The sequence below is a fragment of the Rhinolophus ferrumequinum genome, chromosome 17 (assembly GCF_004115265.2).
Source record: "Rhinolophus ferrumequinum isolate MPI-CBG mRhiFer1 chromosome 17, mRhiFer1_v1.p, whole genome shotgun sequence".
NCBI lineage: Eukaryota > Metazoa > Chordata > Mammalia > Chiroptera > Rhinolophidae > Rhinolophus > Rhinolophus ferrumequinum.
The window spans coordinates 29,845,209-29,868,025 of NC_046300.1; the positions used below are offsets into that span (position 1 = coordinate 29,845,209).

At 37.1% G+C, this 22,817-nt stretch overlaps 1 protein-coding gene across 8 annotated transcripts in view; it reads left to right on the plus strand.

The window, feature by feature from the left end:
- Positions 1-22,817, plus strand: part of TBC1D5 (TBC1 domain family member 5) — a 510,030-nt gene that overhangs the window by 399,565 nt on the left and 87,648 nt on the right. The gene's annotated exons all lie outside the window — the stretch shown is intronic.

A 22,817-nucleotide genomic window follows, 5' to 3' on the forward strand; every position in this document is an offset into this window, starting at 1 on the left:
CTGTCACAGTATAGTGTCCTGCAAGGAGTCTGAGTGAGGAAATGGGACACTGGGTCAAATCCTGACTCCGCTACCAACCATCCTTGTCATTCTGGAAACTCATGCTTGCTGAGTCTTGTCTTTTCTTTTGTGGTTGAAATTAATTGTCTCTAATAACCAGCCCAAAGAGAGTATCCTTTGTCCATAAAGAACTGACTTCTAATGATCTATCAAGGTTTAGTCCAATGCTACAAAGATACAAATGGGAAAAAAAAAAAGCAAATTTATATTCGTATATGTTACAGAAATCTACAAGTGATTTCAGAGTTTTCAGTGGAGTTAGTGTCTATTATAATAAAGTCATAAACGAGGCCATTTACACTGAGGGGGAAAACGAGAGGGAAAGATGATGCTAGTTCCCCACACATTTCCTCTAAAATTCCAGACATTAGAGTGCTTTAAATGTTTTCCATTATTAGCAACAATGAAATACTTAAAATACTTGAATCATTCCTCATTCAAGTAGATCAGAGTAAGCATATAAGCATACAACTCTTCATGAAGTAAACTAGTAGAAAAATGACCTTTGAGACATGAAAGTACATTTTCCCATATCCTAGTTTCACGTGACAGCAGTGTTGAGTGCTGCTGACAGACTCAATAAAATAAAAATAAACAAGGAGCTCTGAGCTTGGGGGTTCATTGTCAACCTTCAGAAAAACACTTTGTCCTGTTACTATCCCTAAATCCCAGTGGAATTGCTGAGTTGGCAATCAACTCTGTAAGTAGAGCTTGAGACACTGAGCTTTGTTTTATATCAGTTATGATGTAGGCTTTACTGTGAAAAGATTTCTCATTTGAACAGACTGAAATGATGGGCTTGTTAAGTGTAATAATAGGATCATATTCCTTCACAGTTTTCAAGCACTTTGATGTGCTTAATTTGGCCCTCACAACAAGCTATGAGGTAGGCAGAGCAGGTTATCTTTCCTCATTGTTTCTCAGTGCAGAGAGGTTAAGGTTATGTGGCTTTCCCAAAGCACAAAAGCTTGTAAGCTGTCAAGTTAGCTAGCTTATCCCCTCCTGAGACTCCCATCATCCATTCCACCTTTTCCAGGAAGCCATTCCCAGGCTTCTTTAGGACCTGTTTCCCTTTGAATTCCCACAGCACCCTTGTATTTTAGTTACTTACTTATTGATTTTATCAATTATTTTTCCTTATGATCCTGATCATTTTTTTGCATTTAGCTTTGTGTCCTCCTACAGTCGTTGGTATTGAGAAAATAATGGTAGAATTGAATTCTCACTCAAACGCTAAGCCTCTTCCAATATACCCTACTGACTTTAATCTAGATGAGCCTCATTCACCTAGCATATTTCTGGAACCCATATCCACGTTCCACAGAAGCTGTAGCCCATTATGTATTTGTCAGCTGCCGTTTTTATCAAGATGATGAATTAACCCTACAACTTGAACTTAAAGAGCATCTAGTTCCCTAATTTACTGTTAGAATTCTTTGAAAACTTGTTAACACCTTCAAGTATTATGGAACAAGGAAGACATAACAAAGAATGTAGTTAACATACTTGACTTAGACCTTCAGACTTTCAGAACTGCGAAGAACCCAGAGAGTCTAATCCAGCTCCTCCTTCTATAGATGAACACACCGAGGATCAAGGTGAAGTTTAGAGACTTATTCAAGGTCACACATCTTGAAAATGGCAGAGCCAGCGAGTGAACCCAGGTTGTCCAACCACCTTTCCACACAAGAGCTGTAGCTTCATTAGTTTTAAAAATAGTAGAATCCTAGTTACTGATATTTCTCACCCAATTTTTTCTATTTGTATTAGACATTTATTTGCATCTGTAATAAATAAAACTTCCATGCATATAAGTGGCGAACTATTTGAAAATTTTTTTAATTGATGCTGTATGTAGAGACTGGATCATCCTATATTCTGTTCACCGTAAATATGGTTTCTATACTTAGCTCTTCAGACCACAATCCTAATTCTCATTTTCTTGTCTTTATCATATTAGAACCACTGAGCAGATTTCCAAAAACAATCCACTAAATGAAGTAGAGGGATAGAAGGAGGACAGTCTGAAAAATATGAAGTGATTAAAAAACATTGTTCTAACTAGTTGTTCAAATTCAAAAAAAAAAAAATTTAAAACCCAATTAGAAACAAAAGTCATAGAAAATGTGAACATATTGTGTTCCTTAAATAACCAGATGTTCTCTCCTTCCTGAAGGCAGTAAGGGCTAGGAATAAAAGGTTTGAAACTATTGTTTTAAGTTAACTGTGAATTTTGCAAATCTGTTTTTACCCTTTAGCAAATAAAATTCTAATACGGAAACATAAGCAAAGTAATTTTCATTTTTTGGTGCTCTCTTATTTGTGTTATGTTTTGAAGTGTTAACCTTATCACAAAGACTTATTACAAATGAAATACAGTACATGGATTAACATTTTAGATTATGCAGTAAGAATTTGACAGCTGCCATTTGTTTTGAAGACTAGAATATTCCCCAAAAAAATTTCTGGTAAGTTTGCAAGCAGTCCTTTTAACAGTGACTGTTACTGTTTATGGAACAAAATGGCTACAAATAAGACAGTTTAATTTCATAGTCATTCTTATACACAGAAACACACTACAAAAATAGTATGTGCAATGTTCTTATGCTTGGCTAATTCTGATTTGGCTTTTGTTTGGAGTTATATTAAATTTTGCCTTTTTAAATTATAAAAAGTCTGAATATTCAGATTTCACATTTTATGCAGGTTAATAGATTTTTACACTTTTCATTCCAAAAAACCCACTATACATGCAACGTTTTAAAAAAGTCAACTGTTTTTGGTAAAATGTCACATATCAGAATTGAAAAATGGTGAATAGATTCAAGCCTGCTACTACCAGTCAGGTGGCAGTGTTAGAAAAAGCTCCATTCCAGTAATGCCATTGTAATTTTTTCTTCTCTGAGCAGTAAAGAACCTAAAAATCATACATACTGACTCTTTAAGGAGGATACACAGCATCCATTTATTTACTTTTCATGATGTTCCCATCAGAACTTCTGTTCAGATTTTCCTGTATGTTTCTAATCTGATTTTCTGTTATGGAAAGAATGTCTTACTTTTGTCTTCTTCATCCTTTTTTTCCTAAAAAGCTGGAATACTTCTCTGAAAACGGCCATTCTTGAGAATCATTTGTTTTTGTGTTTTCTCTGTTAGTGACCCAAAAATGTGTTTGTTTTTCTTTGTATCTGAACTCCATGACTGTATGTCATTCTCTTTTAATCATTCATTACAGTCAACTAGATATTTATTATACTTAACATTTCGTTGTTAGTGACAAATTAGGCATGTTTTCACATGCAATATATATATATATAGACTATTTGACATAGACTAGCATTAAAAACCTTAAGTTGTACTTCTGAAGTCAGTGGTGGCTATCCAAAATCTGTAAAGGAGTAATCTAAAAATCTTTATTAAACTAATCTTTGAAATTTGTTATTTATGTGTTCAGACATTTCATAAAGTAGAATAATGTGTTTCTCAATAGTCGTTAAGGTTTCCTAGGGTGCGTAAATAATTATAAGTTTATTTTACAACAGTATTTCGAATTTATTAATTTATTTAACAAATCTTTGTTGGATATCAGGCACTGTTTAAATTCGGGTGATACAATGGTGAACAACAAAACGATATGGCCCTTAAAATAAGAAACCAGTGAACAAGAAACTACTTAGTTTGTCATGTGTCATAAGGATACAAATAGGGTATCATCATTAAAATAAGAGGAGGAAGAATCTGCGCCGGGTGAAGACCTCATTTACATAGGTGGACCAAAAGGACCTCTTTGAGGGGGTACCATTTCAGGTGAGAACAAATGGAGGAAAAGGTGCCAGCCAGGCAAAGACTTAGGAGAAGAGAGGAGAGCAGCAAACACACAGACTGTGAGGCAGGAAAGAGCTCAGATTGTTCATGGAACTGAAAGAAGACCAGTAGGACTGAAGCCAGGAAGTGAGGAAACCTGCCTGAGATGAGATGGACGAGCCAAGAAAGGCTTGTGATTACTTTGCTCTCCCTGTATAATCTTACATGATAGTAGAAAGTAAAATTGCTTTTAAGGTCACATTTGGAAACTCCAGAAAGATTGCAGGATTCGTGGTGATCCTTCCTTATGACTAAGACATCCTGTTGTTATAAACCACTCTCGCTCTCACCCACAAGTTCCAAGAACTCTTCTTAAATGAGCTCCTCACTTGGTAAAGCGCACTCACTTATTCAGACCTCTAGGCTGTCACATGGGTCTGGCCAGTAGTTTCCTGTTTAATTTAAGAAGACTGTGGCCAGGACTCTGAACTCTCAGTCATGCACATGTTACTTTTTTAAAAGTAATCTTGACTACCTTCTGTCTATCACCAAGCTCAGTCGATTTTACTTTCATTTATGTCAGCATCATGCTACACTATGTAGTAACGAGGAAACTAGACCAGTTTTTCTCTCCTACCAAAATGAGAACTCTCCTCGGTCAGGGACTAGATCTCCCACAGCACTCACCCAGTGTCAGCCACCTGAGGAAAACTCAGAATCCAGGTTGGTTCTACTTTCGTCACAGTCTGCTCTGTATATTGGGCAAATCACTCTTTTTCTTGAACTGCAGAATGAAGAAACTGAACCACATAATCCCAGTGGACCCTTTCTGGATCTATTTTAGCAAGATTCAATTCAATTCAACACATGCATTTGTCTAACTGCCTACTGTGTGCTGAGCATGAGAGGTGGTCCATGTGATTACACATAACCATTGGAAGGTAAAATGAGTGAGGGTATTGAGAAAGAACAGCTAATTTGGACTCGAATAATCGGAAAGTCTAATTGGAAGAGGCATTGGCTTGGAAGACTTTTCCTAGATGGTATTATTGCATCTTAAGAAAACAGTACAAGCAGAGCTCCTGAGGATTACTGAGGCGGGGCCAGGGGAGACCTGGTCGTTCTCTATTCAGTCACTCAGTGACCCCTGAGGGACTGAACAAATGACAGCCGCCCTCTCAACACCGCATGTATTAGCAGACACTAAATTTTCAAAGTACATCAAACGTGTAGGGAGTCTTTATTTGATAGTATTTCATTTGTCATTAATTTATACAGTGTCCTAATTAGTGTTATCATTCAACATAAATAAATGTTTTGTGTTTAAGTGAAAGTCAAGGTGTTAAGCATTTTGTTCCAATGATTTTTACTAGATTTATTGGCTATAAATAGTTGCTTGCAGTACCAATATTTGCTCAAAATAATCATGTCTTTGTTTAGACCTTTAAAGTCACTCTTGGGAGGGTTTGTCACTTTTACTTTGGGGGACTGAAAAGAGCTAAAGAAACTGTGTGGCAAAGAGTGCTCTTCACGTGTTGGAGGAAAGGGTTTCTTTACTGAAGTGCAACCATTTACAGTGATGATTTGTTTTTCCTCAAGTAACTAAAGAAGAGGCTAGAATCCATGGTTCATTCTATTCTGATTAACAATAAACAAAAAAAAATCTATAAAACAATCCCCTGCTTTTTATTTGATAGCTTAGAAGTAAGGGAAATCTAGGTTTATTTAGGGGGAAATATTTGTTGTAAATAGATTACTTAAGCTTGTAAAGCTATTAATCCTGTGTGTGTGTGTTTAGAGAGGTACTGTGAGGCCCCACATGGAAAAGTCTTAAGGTATTACAGCACATTACGGCGAAATGTTTGTGATACGTCCCTGAGGTCTGGAAATGAAGTGACAGGTCCGCTCCACCGCTGTTTTACCCCCAAAGAAATCATTCAACCTTTTGCTGCCTTAGATTCAGGTTTATTAATTGTCGTTGTTGTTGTTGTTGTTGTTGTTGTTATTTTAAGGAATAGGTGGCTAGTAAGGACTTAATTAGCCTCTAATCTCTGAAAGTCATTTCTAGCTCTAAATGCTGTGAGAACCTAGCTAAGCACTTATTTTCCTGATTATAAATGAAGTAGCTTGTTCAAAAATAAAAGACACTACTTTGAGTTGTTTCTATGGTGGTCTTAGTGTTAAAATTTAAAGAAATTGAAAGTTATAAATCACAAATTATGACAACTCACAAAAGAGAAAAAAGTGTAATTCTTTTTAGCATAAGTAATAAATATTTTAATTGCCCCTTAAGTATATATTAGCTCAGTAAACATAATATTGCTAATTAAAAATATTAAATATATTGATTTTTATAGGCATAAATTCAAGTCTACACTGCATAACCTTAATTAATTTTGTTTTATTTAAATACTTTAGACAGGAAGTTATATCTGTTCTTAAAAAAAAAAAAACGCAAAAACAGAACAAAACCACAAAATATTTTATCGTACAGAGTTCTTCAGTACACTTCATCCAATTCAGGCGCTTTTATGCTTGCCATACTGGGAAGTGTAAGTTAGGTTTCCACACTAGGGCAGTGGCGGGACCACTCAGATGAACCTCGAGGTGCTGCCACCACATATGCGAGGCGGCCTGGAGCTCCTCCAGGCAGAGGCCGCTCTGGCTCTGACTCTGTGAAGGGGCTTTTGCTCTGGCATTTGCTGTGCAAGGGCCTCATATGCTATGAGTGAACATTTTGCAAACGTCTTCATTTGGTTTGTCTTCGGTAGTTCGTTCTTTACTTCGTTGATTTTCCTGATTTCAAAGAGGAACAATATAGTGCCATTTCTCCACATTGTTTCTTTCTCCAAAATGCTATTTTCATTCGTTCAATCAAAATGTACTGAGTTCCCGCCTTGTATCAATAGCATCTAAGATTTCTCGGAAGTCTTAGTTGAAACCTGTGAAGGAGAATGAACAGGATTCCTGGCAAGTGAAAAGAACTTCCGCCTAGCTGATTCCTCTCCTCCTTTAAGCCTTCACTGAGATCCAGTCTTTCCCTTGAGATCAACCCCAATCACCTACAGACGGCCCGGGCCCACTTCCCACTGCCCCCGTACCCTTGATCTCCTTACCCTGCTCTCCTTTGTTCTTTTTCTCCATAGCAATTATCACCTTCTATCATAGCAGATAATTTACTTACTTGTTACGTTATGTTTTATTTTCTGTCTTACCCCGACAATGTATCAATTCCATAAGGGCTATGCTTTATATTATATTACCCCAGTACCTGCAATAATGAATGAATAGTGACTAATTACCCCAACCAAACCCTCAAGTTCTCTGCCAGAGGAGAAATTGTGCTGTTTGTTGCATTTTAGTTCAACAAGTGTTTATTGCCTCCTGTGCCAGGTACTAGGGATGTAATGAATTAGGGAGACACAGTTCCCTCTTCACAAAGCTTGCAGTTTAATGCAGTAGATCTGAACAGTGGTGTGCCAGAGACGCACCTGAGGGAGCTTGTTACAAATACAGACTTCCAGACATGCTTATGTAAATAGTTCTGCGATAGGATCCAGAAATCCGTATTTGTAACCATTCTGAAACTGGTGGGCCATGGACAACACTTTAAGAAACACTAGATTGAGAGAAAAAGGTACTACACAAACTGAAAGGCAAAAACACCTCACAAGAGAAGTCTGGCTCTCACCCGGTGGTTTCCAAAATGGAATGTGTGCATCCACAGGGACTACACAAAGTTAATCCCCTGGAGTACAGGAAGAAAATAATGAAACTTCTGTTTATACTTTTTTTTCCCGGCAACAAAGAAAGACTGAGCATTACTTTTTAATGTACACATTAACACAGGTGCCTTCACTTGGCCCATGTGTCAGCCAGTCACGCATCACCTGTGAAATCTCCTGAGGGAAGAGGAGACGTCCCCATACATTGGCAGTGGCCCTCTCCCTCCTCCCATTGCTTCTACCACCATGTGCCTTATTGCCATTTCCATATGCCCAGTTAAGTGGATTTATGGGCTGTATTATCTTAATGCCATACCAAAGAGCTGTCGGGGACTGTGGTGAACACCTTTCTTTATGTAGTGGGTTCACTACATACCTTCTAATGTGCTTAAAAGAGTTGCCAAATATCAATTCTTTTTGAAAAATAATATACTTCAAATTTGCTTACCTCTCTTGTGATGACAAGTAGCTGTCAATAATATGGTACCATACAAACATTTTTGAAAAAACTAAGCACTTAATTTGTCTCTTCAAGGTAATGGTAACATTTTAATACTGAGAGAAAAATAAGAGCTTTTTGAAAGAAAATCATGCTATGGAAAGAACATTTTTAAATTGAATATTTGGAAATGTTTCATCCATTTGTGATGTTCTTGCCAAAGACAGTTTCAGTATATCACTTATTTAAAACCCTCACAGTACACTAAAAAAAAATTATGGAAACAGAATTTTCTAACTTGGTTACTAATCTTCCAAATGAAGAGATAAAATCAGGTTTGAATCCATTTTTTTTAAAATACAGAAATGTAACATTTTCCAACTAAATTTTAAGAATTGTATGATGGTTAATTTTATGTGTCAACTTGACTGGGCTAAGGGATGCCCAGATAGCTGGTGAAACATTATTTCTGAGTGTGCTGTGAGGTCGTTTCCGTAAGCGTTAGCATTGGAATCCGTAGACTGGGGAAAGAAGATCTTCCCTCCCCAATGTGGGTGGGCATCCTCCAGTCCCTCGAGGGCCTGAATAGAACAAAAAGGCTGAGGAAGGGTGAGCTCTCTTCTCGAGCTGGGACGTTCATGTTCATCTCCTCCTGCCCTCGGAGAGCTGAGCTCCCAGATATTGAGCCTCCCGATTCCAGGACATGCACCAGTATGTTGTCCGAGTTCTGCCTCATGCCTCAACCTGCCTTCTCATTTACTCACCCCTACCCCCACCAATTCTCAGGCCTTGGAACTGGACTGAATTATACCCCTGGCTTTCCTGGTTCTCCAGCTTTCACGTGGCGTATATTAGTATATCTCAACCTCCATAAACAAATGAGCCAATTTTCATAATAAAATGTGTATAATGTTTTATAAATATATATATACTATCTCATAAAAATACATATTTATATGTAAAATCTTCGTATCCTTTTCTCTGGAGAACTCCTATTAATACAAGCTGATTAACATTAAGGAAGACAGAAATTTTATTAGCCAAATTTTAACAAAAACCTTGGCATAATGGATGGATTGCAAAATGAATACCATACTTTAGCACAGGCCGCCAGTGTTGGCCTTCCTCCATTCAGACCTACGTCTCTGTGAGGTAGCTTTTCCTGAAGTGTTTTTTTACAAAAACCTACCATCACAAAGCATTTAACCAAGAGTTTAACACTGTAAAGAAGCATATTCAATCACATTACTACTGTTACACCTATTTTTAGGTAGAGCAAAAAGTACCATTATAAGTAAATTATTAAAATTAATATAAGTATAGCTTATTTCATCTCTATCTAATTTAAAGTTTTATTGTGCATATATTTTCTAATGTACATGATAGATTAGTACAAGTGGTATATGCATATGATTTATAAATATGTAAATATACATATATCAAGGGTGCAAGTTCCCTGATTTTAACTAGCAAAGGAATAATCAAAGTTGAAGGATCTGTGCTCTAAACCAGTGGCTCCTGAAAACTAATTGAGTTGATTCTAATGCTTAGCCAGGATGAGAGTGTTGAGGCTGGCTCCCGGCACACACAAAATTCTGGAGTTCCCACATACACAACCATTAGCAGGAGCAGATTGGGAAGACACAGGCTTACCCTTTCCTTACACATAAAGGTGTTCTCCTGAACTCCTCTGCTTAAGCTGCTGCTTTAATACCTGGACCATTGAATATTTTGGACCATTGAATTTTACCAAAAACTATATCCATTCGACACCAGTCCTCTTGCTGTGTTCTTATAACTTGGACTCATCATGCACTTTTTCTAGATGGCACTGACGATTAAACAGGAAGTCCTTTGAAACATTCTGTTATAGGAATATTACGCATTTTGTAATTTCTCTTGAGGTGGTTGAGACTCCGGAGATCATGTAATAATACCCTCATTTCTGAAGCCTGATGAGGGTGAGGTGAAATACACAAAGTCATCCAGAATTCAGTTGCATAGCCAAGACCAGGCTTCTGCTCCCAGTTTGGAGCCATCTGTCATCCTCCTTCGCCTTGGCCTTGCTCCCCTTGCAGACTCCTAGTGCACAACTTCTTCACTCTTCCCACACTCATATTCCCCCATTGCCTGAGTGGCCAAGGGAAAATGAAGATGAGCTCTTTGGTCTTGGGCAGTAAGCACAAAACCATGCATTTCAACTCGATTACCCTTCCAAGGACAGTTTTTTACTTCTGATTTCTCATTAATTCATGGTCAGAATATTGAGCTCACGAGTGAGTCTTTTCAGCAGGGAGGAGCATTCCTGGGAGAGTTTTTACAGCAAGGCCTGCGGGAGGCATGCATCATTTTCTGTCACATTCTACTGGCTGAAACTCAGTCCTGTGGCTACACCTAACCACACGAGACTTTGGACATTGTAGTGGTGGTATCTCTGTATATGCCCAGGAAGAAGAATAAGCAGGTTTGCTCTGCAGCCAGTGGCTCTCTTTAAGAAATGCTTCTGGTTCCTTTGCCTCTTGGGATCACAGGAAGGGCTGTCTCTAAGGCACCAGCTAAATTCACAGTGAAAACTTGTGACCTTAAATCTCACAACCTGAGAAGTCTTATTTTGTCAGCACTCTCAGAACAACCTAGCCATCTCTCAGAGAGAATCTCAGAACTGAGCTCAAAAGGCCGCTGTGTAAGGTCAGTATGTTCCTTTCTCAATCTGCAGTGAACCCCAGAACAGCTATAAGACTGATATCCTCATGCCCCCATGACCATCCCATTTACTTCCTGGAGGCACACCACGTCATTATCAGATCCCTCATAGGGAAGGGAAAAAAAACATAACAAAAACAAGTTACTGAGGTACATATGACTAGCAAAATATAGAACTATGTGGAAAATGCAGTCAGGATCACAGAGCTCCATGGGGAGCCTGGTGTCAGACGAATGCAGAGGGGAAGGCATATTTAGTGAAACTAGGGTATGCGAGCCTAGCGTACCACCTGCACAGTGAGAATGGTCTCCCTGTGCTCCTAGAGAGTGCACAGTCCGTTCACCACTGATGGGCTCTCTCCCACTGGCTCTGCCCATACGTGCCTCTCTGACCCTACTTTTCACTGTTTCCTTGGCAGGCCCCTTTTGACTGACACCTTCTTGCTTTTGATATATATTAAACATTTAAGGGATATAGTCAGATCTTGCTAACCTGAGAACAACCTGGTCTGTTGAGGAAGGCTTTGCATACGTCTGCTCAGAGGCACTTGGTGTTCATTTTACAGTTTGACTCTCCCTTCAGAGTCAAACTGTAAAATTCTGACTGTACCTCAGAATCACTCCCGGTCATTAACAAACTTGATTTCTGAAAAGGAAAATTGGAAATAATTATCCCCTCATCCACTATGTTAGGGATACTGACACTTGGACATCTTTTTTCTGCATGATTGCCTCGGTAAATCTGAGTGCGGCTTCAGTTTTTTCTCCACACGGTGCCATTCTTAGTTGTTTTTTTGTGTTTTTTTTTTTTTTTTTGACAGCCCCTTCAAGTTTATCCTCTATAGTGTTTACTGAAAAAGAACTGAAGAGACACGAATTGATGAAGTTGAGAGATACAAGATGTTTCACAAAAATGTCAGCACTAAGTCTGACCATCATCATGTTATAAGTTGGGGTTGTTAGTGAATTGATTTTTTTCTGGCCTTTTCTTGAAGTTCCTATTGCTGTACAAGTACCTTATTCATCACTTCTCTTTCTGTAACAACAGCATAAAAATAGAGAGTATTTCAAATTACTCCACTTAAACGTTGTATGATGCTTACATGGTTTGAGCTGTCTTTGGGGAACAGCACCAACTAGAAAATTTGAAGAAGGCAGAAAAATGACAGGAATAGTTGGAATTGTTTTCATAAACCCAGGAAAAGGTAAACTCTTTACCCTCATCCTTCCAGCCAGTGTCTAGAGAAATCCCACCAGGTTTTCTCTATAAAGATTCTAATTGAATATCTATTATATATTCCACTTACGAAAGGACCGGCTGACGAGAATGTCAGCTATTAATTTGAGATCAACTACTTAATTTCCTTAATTGATAACATCTTAGTTAAGCTCTCTTATTTGAACTTCCTTTCACTTGAGTTCTAGAGAGTAACCAACTACATAAAAAACAGTGTTTGAAATAGCACTGAACAAAAACTAAAATTTCAGAATATATTTAGAACTTACTCATTCAAACGAAATTGACTTCTGATTAAACAAGTGAGGAGAGACTCTATTATCACAGTGATAATACAGTTTGGTGCCCTAAAGGATTTCATTGGAGGATTTAAGGTGTCCATGTATGTATATTTTTATTAAAATTATTGCCATTTTCTACCAACAGTCCCTTTTGGTGTAGGAAAGCAAATAATGGACTATAGGTAATACGTATCAGCATTCGGTTTCCTTCTCTTTTCTCTTGTTTCCTTCCATCCCACCTCCCTTCCTCCCTTTTTTTTAAAAATAAGATTTAATTATGAGATTTTTGAAAACAGAAAAAATAGAAGATAACTTCAAGGAACATTGAGGATAATATCAACAAGGTTTGGTGAGTAATTAACTATGGATAGTGAACAATTAGTTGTGTTTCCCAGGTATCTACCTATTGATTGCGTTGGTGGGAAAATGAATAGATGAGCAAGTTTGCAAGAGTGGCTAAGTCTAAGGAAGTTGGATAATGAGTTGATTTTGAGTAGGTTGTGGGATGTCCAGGTAGAGACGTCCAGAAGGCAAATGGGGATGTGTATGTAAAGCTCAAAGGAGAGATCTGAACCAGAGCTACAGATATAGAGATCTCGGAATATGGATATTAATTGTAGTTGAGGGAATGTAAGCGATCTCCAGGAATGAAAGGAATGATGTGTTAGGGAGATGCGAAGAGAGCTGGAAAAGGAATCATAGAACATAACAATAGGGGAAGAGGAAGGAGCATATGGAGAAGACTCAGAATGTGGGAAAACCATGAGAAGATTGAATTTATAATTGCCTAAGGGTAGATAATCCCAAGAACATGGAAATGGTCAGTGACAAATGTTGTAGAGAGATGAACTGAAACTAAAAATAAATAACCCTGTTGAAAGTTGCTGATGTATTTAGGGTGCACAATGAAGGGGAAATAAAAGTGTCCTTTCAGACTGAAACTGACATGACAAAAATAAATGAAGACAACCGAAAAGACTGTAGATGATTGAGAAATAAAAAAGAAGGAAGAAGTGGAAATAGTGTGGAATATAGGGCTGAAAACAAATTAGCAACATAGTGCTGTTTATAACAGGGAGAACTATTCAAATACATACATATAATGTAGCATTTCCCAACCAGATCGTCACTAAAGTACTATATCCAACTTCTCATTCTTAATATTGAGATGTGAAAAACTGTAAAATATTATTTGAAGACATATAAACTGATTATTTAAAAGAAACACAGGTAAAACTAAAAAAAAAAAAAAAAAAAAAAAATTATCAAGGCTGCATACCTGGAACTGAGATGATTAGCCCAAAAAGGAAACTAAGAATTAATTAACAATGTTCTTCATACTTTCACAAGCCCTTATATAAATTAGAGCAGCCACTGACTGGTACATGTAGCCAGAAGTGTGAAGATAAAAATAGATTCAGTTTCTGGCTGTACCCTTACTGTTTCCATGACTTTGGCCAAACTTCTAACCATTCTGAACATGTTTCTTTACCTATAAAATGGTGATGAGTTTGTTGTGAAAATTCTGTGAGTATGAAATAGTGTTTGTGAAGGGCTTGGTAAGGTCTGGCACCCAATAATTTCTAGTGGATGCTATATTTTCTGTAAGAGAGAAGCAAGACTAAGTGGGCTGGACTCCATTGTGGCATATTTAAGCTGTGGGTTTTTTTCTTTAAATTTAGTGTTTAATTGATACACAAATATACAAGATGATTCCTAAATCTCTTAATTTTCCGAGTTTCCATTTACACAGAAAACTTCCTAAATAATTTATTATTTGTTGATTTTTAAAAAAGCTGTCTATTGCGTTTTATGTAATTGTATATATAGATAAAGTTTGAAGGTTCTTGATATCATAAATCATTAAATAGTACAGTCTAGAAAAAGAAATCACATTTGAATAGCTGATGAGAGCTCTAAGAAGGATAAAATTGCGTGTTCATTCTTTCCTCACTGTGCTGCACTGCTTCTCTTCATAACCTTCCCCCACAACATAAATATACTTAATACCTACTCTTCCTTCAAATTGCCACTCTATTGTCACTTCCTCTGGGAAGTCCTCCCTGATGTCCCTAATGAAATAAGATCGCTCTATTACTCACTTTCACAGCACCACGTACCTCCTTTCCTGAGCTTTCGGCACAAACTCAATCTTGCATTGATGTGTATTCTTTGCTCATCACATCCTCTAGTGTGAGCTCCCTGAGAGTAGGGTCATGACTGTTGTGCCATCGTTGTACCACTGGTACCCAGCACAGGGCCTGATACATAGATAATACTCAGACGGAGGATTCATGGATTAATGGAGACAGAAGGGTGATTCTTTACATATTATCTTCACCTCTGCTCTGTGTTCTCTTCTCTCTACTTGGATGGCTCTTTCTTCCCCTTTCTGACTGTCAACTTCACAACCTTTCTTTCCATCCAGGTTAAATAGCACTTCTTGGTTTTAAAAGGGGATCTAGCTTCTCATAGTTTCCTAGTAAAACTCCTATGAACACCCGGACAGACAAAACCAATATCACACCACAAAATAAAGCAAAATAAGATCAGTCTACTGCCTGCTAGAAGTTCAACTCAATTAAGAAACGTTAATAATTATATCGCCTGTGTTTTACTTTCTAAAGCAAGGTGCCATCCACATCCACTCAGCCAGCTGCTCTTTTATGAGACAACCCATCGAACAGGGGTCGTCCGATGGTGATGGCCAGCCCTTGTGCACTCTACTTACCGATTTCGCCTGTTAGAACAGGCTGTTTTTGTGACTCCTCACTGGACTTCTTCCCATTTTTGTTACCTGAATTGTGATCATGATAGTACATAATTCTGTTCATTCAGAAAAACTTTGAGAGCAGTATGAGGTCACACTTATTGCCACTTGGCTTTTTTGGAGCTTCTTCTGAAATGGGCGTGATGGCAGCACCTGTGGCCCAGGCCCATCTCTTACCGAGGAAAGGACTTGTGTGGGCATTTACTAAGTGTCTTCTCCGAGCCTTCCATTACAGCTACATACCTGCCGGTCAGATGATTCTTTTCACCCTACCTCTCTGCAGCTATTTTCTTTAAAAACCCAGAGTCTGGCAGTTCTGTTTACTTAGTTCATAGACAGTCCTTCAGCACATACCATGTGCCAGGCGTTCTGCTAAAGACAGAGAAGATACAAGCAGTGATCTGGACAGGGGGTCAGTCCCCAGTGAACTTCCACTCTATGTGGAAGACAGACATGTACACAGCTTATCATAATGCAAGGCAAGATGAAATAAATGCAGAATTAACTTGAAATTAGCATGCTGTCAGAATGGAGGAGGTAGCAGAGTAACTAGAAGTTCCCAAAAAGCTTCATGTAGGAGGTAGTATTTGAGCTAAGAATGAGAAGCGTTGCAGTAAGCAGAGAGTGATGATTATTCTCTGAGGGAACAGCTTACCTAAAGACTGGAGATATGTCCATAGAGAGTTATGAGTGAAATGTAAGGTACATAGGGAGTGATATGTGAAGTGTTTTAGGGCCCAGATCATGGAGTTCCTTGAATATCGTGCTAAGAAATTGCAAATTTACTTGATTGGCAATGGAGACCTAATTCAGAATTGAGATGGGGAAGTAAAAATATTACGCTTAAATTTTTGGAAGCTGATTATGATGGCATTATATGTATGGATCAGAGGGAAATGAGATTAGAGACGTGCAATGGCCAAGGCAAAAGTTAAGACCAGTCTGAAGCGCAGTGAGGTCCATGGTCACACAGCAGTGTGATCTTGTCACAGGAATCACTGAGGAGGCAGAATGAAAGAACTTTCTCAGCCCTAGATTTTTCATGTCCTGTCCTGGGTCTAGGATTCTATCTAAGATGCAGCCTGAAATGTTGATACCATGTTTCCCCAAAAATAAAACCTAGCTGGACCATCAGCTCTAATGCGTCTTTTGGAGCAAAAATTAATATAAGACCCGGTCTTATTTTACTATAATATAAGACCAGGTATACTATAATGTAATATAATATAATATAAATAATACCAGGTCTTATATTAATTTTTGCTCCAAAAGACACATTAGAGCTGATTATGCGGCTAGGTCTTATTTTCGGGGAAACATGGTGCCCGAAATGAAGGTTTAGGAGTTTTTATGCAGAGAGGTAATAGTGGAGAGATTAATATAGAAAGAATTGGACAAGAAGGATTGAAACCAAAGTTATATTTAGAAGATCACAGAGAGGTACCACCATATCTGTAAAAGTCCCTTCATGTGTGGTGTTTGTATATGTGTTAGTTTGTCGCAAAATCCTGCAGTTGGTGCGAATTAAAACTTCTGGGTGACTTTCAAAATTTAGCCTTATGGCATCTGAACTCCCAGATTGTCAAAGGCCTATGTGGAAAGAGCCAGTTCTAGAAGAGGTCAAAAAGGTTGACTAAACAAAGTAAGCATAACAATATAACAGAGCTTTGGTAAAAGAGTTACAAGTTGATCCAGAATTGTGAAGTATTCTGCATACCTACATAACCTATATAATGAGCATAAAAACCAAGCTGAGAAGAATATAAAATACTTTTGATTCTTGTATTTTAGGTAGCGTTTAAGAGTTAAGTTTTATTTTTAATTTAGTGCATAGAAATATAGAGTGGAAATCAGAAATGGTACCTGCCCATAAGCCCCTTGTGGAGATAACTTTCACTAATGGGCAGATGGAAGTGGAATAATAAGACATATGATAGGGAAATTACAACAGTATAAAAAGTACAAAGTAAAAAAACCAAAAGTCTCTATCCAGTCTCCTTTCACCTGCATCAGTCCTTTTCTCCTCCCAGGAGAAAACAAAACAAAACAAAACAAAAAAGTGTGCATTTACCAGCGCATATGATATTTCTTGTTTTTAAGAGCTTAAGATATAATTTTCATACAATAAAAATTCACTCATTAAAGCATACAATTCAGCGGTTCTTACTACAGAGGTGTACAACCATCAACATAATCTAATGCTAGAACATGGGTCCCATCCCAGAAAGAACCCTTATGCTCATCAGCAGTCATCCTCCACTTTTCTCCCCCTCACCTAAAACTGCCCCACCCCAACCACTGATCTAATTTCTTCATGTATAGATTTGCCTTTTCTGGATATATTTTGTGTAAATGGGATCATACAATATGTGTTTTTTTGGTGACTGGCTTCTTTAATTTAGCATCATGTTTTTGAGGTCCATCCACATGTCAATACTTAGTTGATTTTTATTGCCAAATAATATTCCATTATGGATATACCACATTTTATGTATCCATTCGTCAGTTTGTAGACTTTTGGGTGGTTTCTACTTTGTAGTTATTATAAATAATGCTTCTGTGAACATTTCCTGTGCAAATTTTTGTGTGGACATATGTTTTTATTTCTCCTGGATGTACACCTAGCAGTGGAATTACTTGGTCACGTGGTAACCCTACACTCAACATTTTGAGGAACTGCCAAACTGTTCTGCAAAGTAGTTGCACCGTTTTACATTCCACCAGCAGTCTATGAGGGCTCAAATTTCTCTACATTTTTGCCAAAACTTGTTATATCTGTCATTTTTATTATAGACATTCTAATAGATATGAAATGATATCTCACTGTGGTTTTCACTTACGTTTTCCTGATGACCAATTATGTTGGACATCTTTTCATGTGCTTATGGGCCCTTTGTACATGTTCTTTGGAGAAATGTCTCTTGGGATCCTTTGCCCATTTTTAATTGGGTTATTTGTTATTTATTGTTGAGTGGGATAAGAGTTTTTTATATATCCTGGGTACAAGACTCTTATCTGATTTAATTTGCAAATATTTTCTCTCATCTGTGAGTCATCTTTTCACTTTCTTGACAGTGTCCTTTGAAGCACAAAATGTTTTAAATTTTGATGAAGTCCATCTAATCACTCTTCTCTCTTTTATCACTCATACTTTCATGTCATATGTAGCAAATCATTGCTAACCCAAGATTACAAAGATTTACTTCACTGTTTTCTTCTGAATTTGATAGTTTTAGCTCTTCCATTTCGGTCTATGATCCACTTTGAGTTAATTTTTTGTATAGTGTGAGGTAGGGGCCCAAATTTGTTCCTTTGCATGTAGATATCCAGTTGTGTTTGTTGAATAGACTGTTCTTACCCCCATTGAATTATCTTGCCCTTTTGTCAAAAATTAATTAACCGTAAATGTGAGGGTTTCTGGACTGTCGGTTTTATTCCATTGACCTATATGTTTGTCCTTACTGCTATATGTTTGTCCCCAGTGTACAACACTGTCATGATTATTGTAGCTTTTGAAATCAGAATTATGAATCCACGAAGTCTGTTTATCTTTTTCAAGATAATTTTAGCTATTCTGAGTCACTTCCATTCCCACATAAATTTTAAGATCATCTTGTCAATTTCTGCAAACTATTTCTTTTTAAAAAATATTTACATAAAAAGAATTATACTTTGCATGCTGCTCTATACATTACTTTCCCCCCCCTTTCATTTAATAAGTCATCTCTCTCGAGGGTGTTTTAAATGCATTGTCCACCAGGAAATCAGTGGTCTGTGCTTCCACACAGAATAACTACTGGAAAAGGAATGGCCTCCAAAGATTCCTCTTCACCTAGACGGGATGATTATTAACCCCTTCTCACCCTTATTTTGGAATCACTACAAAGTATGCAGCCCTCTTTCTTCTCACTGCTTCAAAGTTCCAACCAGAGGAATCTTGGACCCCAACTAACTGATTTGATTCTTCAAAAAATATGACCTCTTAGAAGAAAGTTAATTTCTTGAAGCATTTCTGGCTGCAGACTAAGAAAGTGTAGTTACTTCTAAAAAAATAAGAAGTGGGGAGTGGAGAGCCCCACTCAGGGGCGCGTCCCTGTACAAATCGGCTGCCCCCAGCTGCGCCACAGCAGTGAGACCCGCTCAGAGAAGTTGCACAGAAAGCGTGGGCATCTCCAGAAGCAGCCAGCTTGCTTCACTGTAATTGAGGATGCCCGCATCATCCTCATCCTCATCTTCCAAGGAGCCACACTGCTTATTCATTCAGAGAAAGTACTGGATGCTATCTTTACGTCAAAACATACTCTACCCCAAAATATGATTTCTCTTCAGGCCTGGCATTCGGCTGGTGTTACAGCTATATCAGTATGTAAAGAAATTTGGCACCTGAAGGGTTAAAGCCTGGCACAGCAGGGGGTCTCAGGCATTTCCTCCCAAGGTGCCTATCAGCCCTGATTGGCAGCTGTCTGTGCTATAGCAGTTGTTTATATTTTAACTGTCACCCCTGCACACATTTCTACAGCAAAAGGGTTAATGAACTAGTACAGAGGTACCCATAAGACCCTACCTTCCCAAGAGGAAATCTGTATCCAAAACCACCTTTCAGGTTTCTGAGAAAAGGCCACAGGCCCCCAAAAGGTCTGTGGATGGAATTCAGGGGGGAGGGGTGTCTAAGAGTCTAAGAACTTGGTGGGAAAAATTTACATCTTTATTTTCACTGAGGCCTTACTAAAATTTAGTATTTGTATCAAATATGATGAAGGCAACAAACTGCAACGTTATTAGCAGCACGTGAAACATTTTCACTCATAGCAATCACAGACATTTTCTATCACATTCGAGTTGATGAAGATATTTTGATATAACCATTTTTACAATTATCACTACTTCTAAATTATTGTAATAATTAGACCAGCCACTGTATCTTTTTAATACATTAATATAAAAGCACACACTTCTGTTACAAATTTGTTCAATGTTTCGATTACAGTATCTCATAATTGGTTTCCTTTATAACCTTATTTATTTTACTTTATGCATATAAAAACATTCTGAAAAGGAGGCCAAAGTCTTCACAGGAAGCAGAGTAGTCCATGGCACAAAAAGAAATAAGAACCCCTAGTATAGATATTGTATGAACAGTATGCAATTGATGTGCTAGTTATTATCCCCAGATATTTCAAGGGGCTATGATTGTAAGACTGAGATGTATCAAAAGTTATTGATTACAAAGAAGATATTTTGTGACACTATTCTTTAGATAAATTAACACCTGATTATCATGGTGACACGTGAAATCTAGAATTATAATGACATGTGAAATCTAAAATTAAATGACATGTGAAATCTAGAATGACACGTGAAATCTAGAATTAAAAAAATCAAGAAAAGCTAGAATCCATCTATAGGGACTCTTCTCAGTGATCTCGTGGTCTAACTTGACACACTTTCCTAAGTAGAGATATTCTCATTCAGGAAAATATAACTCTGATTTGTGTGTTTTTTATGTTTGCTTTCAGACTTCTCTCTTCACTTAGACATTTCAAAGTTCAGTACTGATACTTCATTGTTATACTAGAAAGCATCACTAAAATCAGTGTAAGTGTACGACCTTAGTAAGAGTGTATTTATATAATAAATGAATTTTTAATTCCAAGATGTTTTATCATTGAAATTACTCTCAAAATTGCATTTGAAAAAAAAAATTGCATTTTGAAGTGTAGCTGTGCCTGGCTTCCTTTTACTAGGCCTCAGTTTTCAAGAGCTTAGCTTTTGTTGCCTTGTCAATTACAAACACAGGTAATGAAAGGGAAGCAGATAGGGAAAAAAAGATGGGAGCAGAATTTCTCAAACCAGGCTTCTTGGTCCCTTGGGGTCACATAGATTTATTCTTGGCGATTCAAATGTCCTAAAATAATTTTTAAATCGCTCCTATTTTGATGATTATTTAAATTTATTTTTAAATTTCTAAAGATAAAAAATTAAAATGATAATTTTCTATCAAAGATTTTAGTTTCTTAAGTCTGTTTCCTAAGTTAAAACATTTAGGAACCTTTCTTGAGATCGCCTCTTTCCTTTTTTCCTTTACATCATTGAAGTTTGAGAACCAGCCTTAGGAAAAGACAAATGGGTTTCCATATTTCTTTACACCATTGAAGTAAGGCTTCTCGTCCACTCCCACGCCTCCCTGTTCTGCTTACATTCAAGGAAGAGAAAAGGTAAAGAGTTCGGTACTGCTGAAAAGAGCCAACCATCTAAAAGGAGTATTTTGAAGACCAGTGTTAGTAACAAAGAAATTGTGTCGACCTACGTTACTTTCCATATTGATATATATAGACGGGGATATGTAAAGCTAGCATCTTCCTGCATGCTAAATTCAAAAAATATAAATACATTAGAAAAAAGAAAAAAATTGTATTTCTCTTTTGGTGTCTATTGTGTGAAGCAGCTACAGTAAAGCATAACGCACAGGTGGTTTAAAATGCTTCCCGCCATCTGAGACCTCGGCTTGCCAGGGTATGGATGGGGACGTCACGTTAGAGAACTGGGTTTATTCGGTATGTGAAATGAGGCTGGCATGGGTTCAGAGGTTTGGTCTGTGTCTTTACCCAATTAACACTTTTTTGCTTCCGTTTTGAAAAAAACTTTTTTAGGCCTTTTAACTTTTCCTTTTTTGTAAGTTTTAATCTGTAGATGCAAAAATTAGAATTACCTGAATTTTTCTGTCCATTGCTCTAAGATTCTTAATACTTAGTATTTATAACATATACTTCCTGTCAAAATAGGAATTAATAGACTATGAACCAAAGGTCATTTTAAAACTGGCACTAAAATAATATTCTAATTCACACCCTTGTTACAAAGACTTTTTTTTGCTTTTTTTCGGGTGAAGATCTGTGTTAGACTGATGAATGCTTTGTATCTACATTTTGGATATTTTAATATTGCAAAAAATCAAACTAGGTTTTAATTTTTCCAAATCTGACGTTTTGTGAGCTTATTTTTATGAACTATTTGACATTTAATTTATGGTATTGGTTGTTTAAAAAATAAAGAAAAAGTGGTTTGGTCAAGGAAGGTATGGCTCCATATACTCTTATGCCTAACTGTGTAGTAAAATGAGTATTGTCTCAACAACAAGTAATATAAAAAAAAATCAACTCTTGGATAAATGAAGAAGGAAATAAAATACAAGCCTAGGTTTGATTACAATATCCAGATAATACCACTTATTTTATATATACATATGTATGTATGTATATATATATATATATATATACTTTTTAAAATGAGAGTTTTATGAGCATTTAGGATTACAGTGTCTGCCCTTTTGATCCACTGTGTTTCTGTATCTGATGTTAATGACGAGGGCACTATGTGGCGACAAGAAACAGACATGGTGAGACCTTGTGGACCCTCTACCAATCAGTGAATATCAGATCATAGATTTTCCCAGTTTTAATTACAGGCAAAAGAAAAGACAAAATTAGCATTTTAATATAGAAATATCTTAGGCTTTAGGAGAATTATGATAAATCTAATGTTGCCTAGTGAACCAAAGAGAGGATATTACAACAAACTGTCTCCTTAGGAATATTTGTTTAAATAAAGGCAACAATAATTCATCCTTATCTTTTTTGGATAATTATCGCTATTTCAGGCTGTTCTTTGTTCCAGGTTTAAAATACCTTTAGTTTTTTTGTAAAAAAGTAATTGGCAGTGTTTGTTTTCTATAAAACTATAAGAAGGGGAGAATTCTGTTTGCTTGGCACTAACAAGATAATTATTTTAGGGAGAGTTT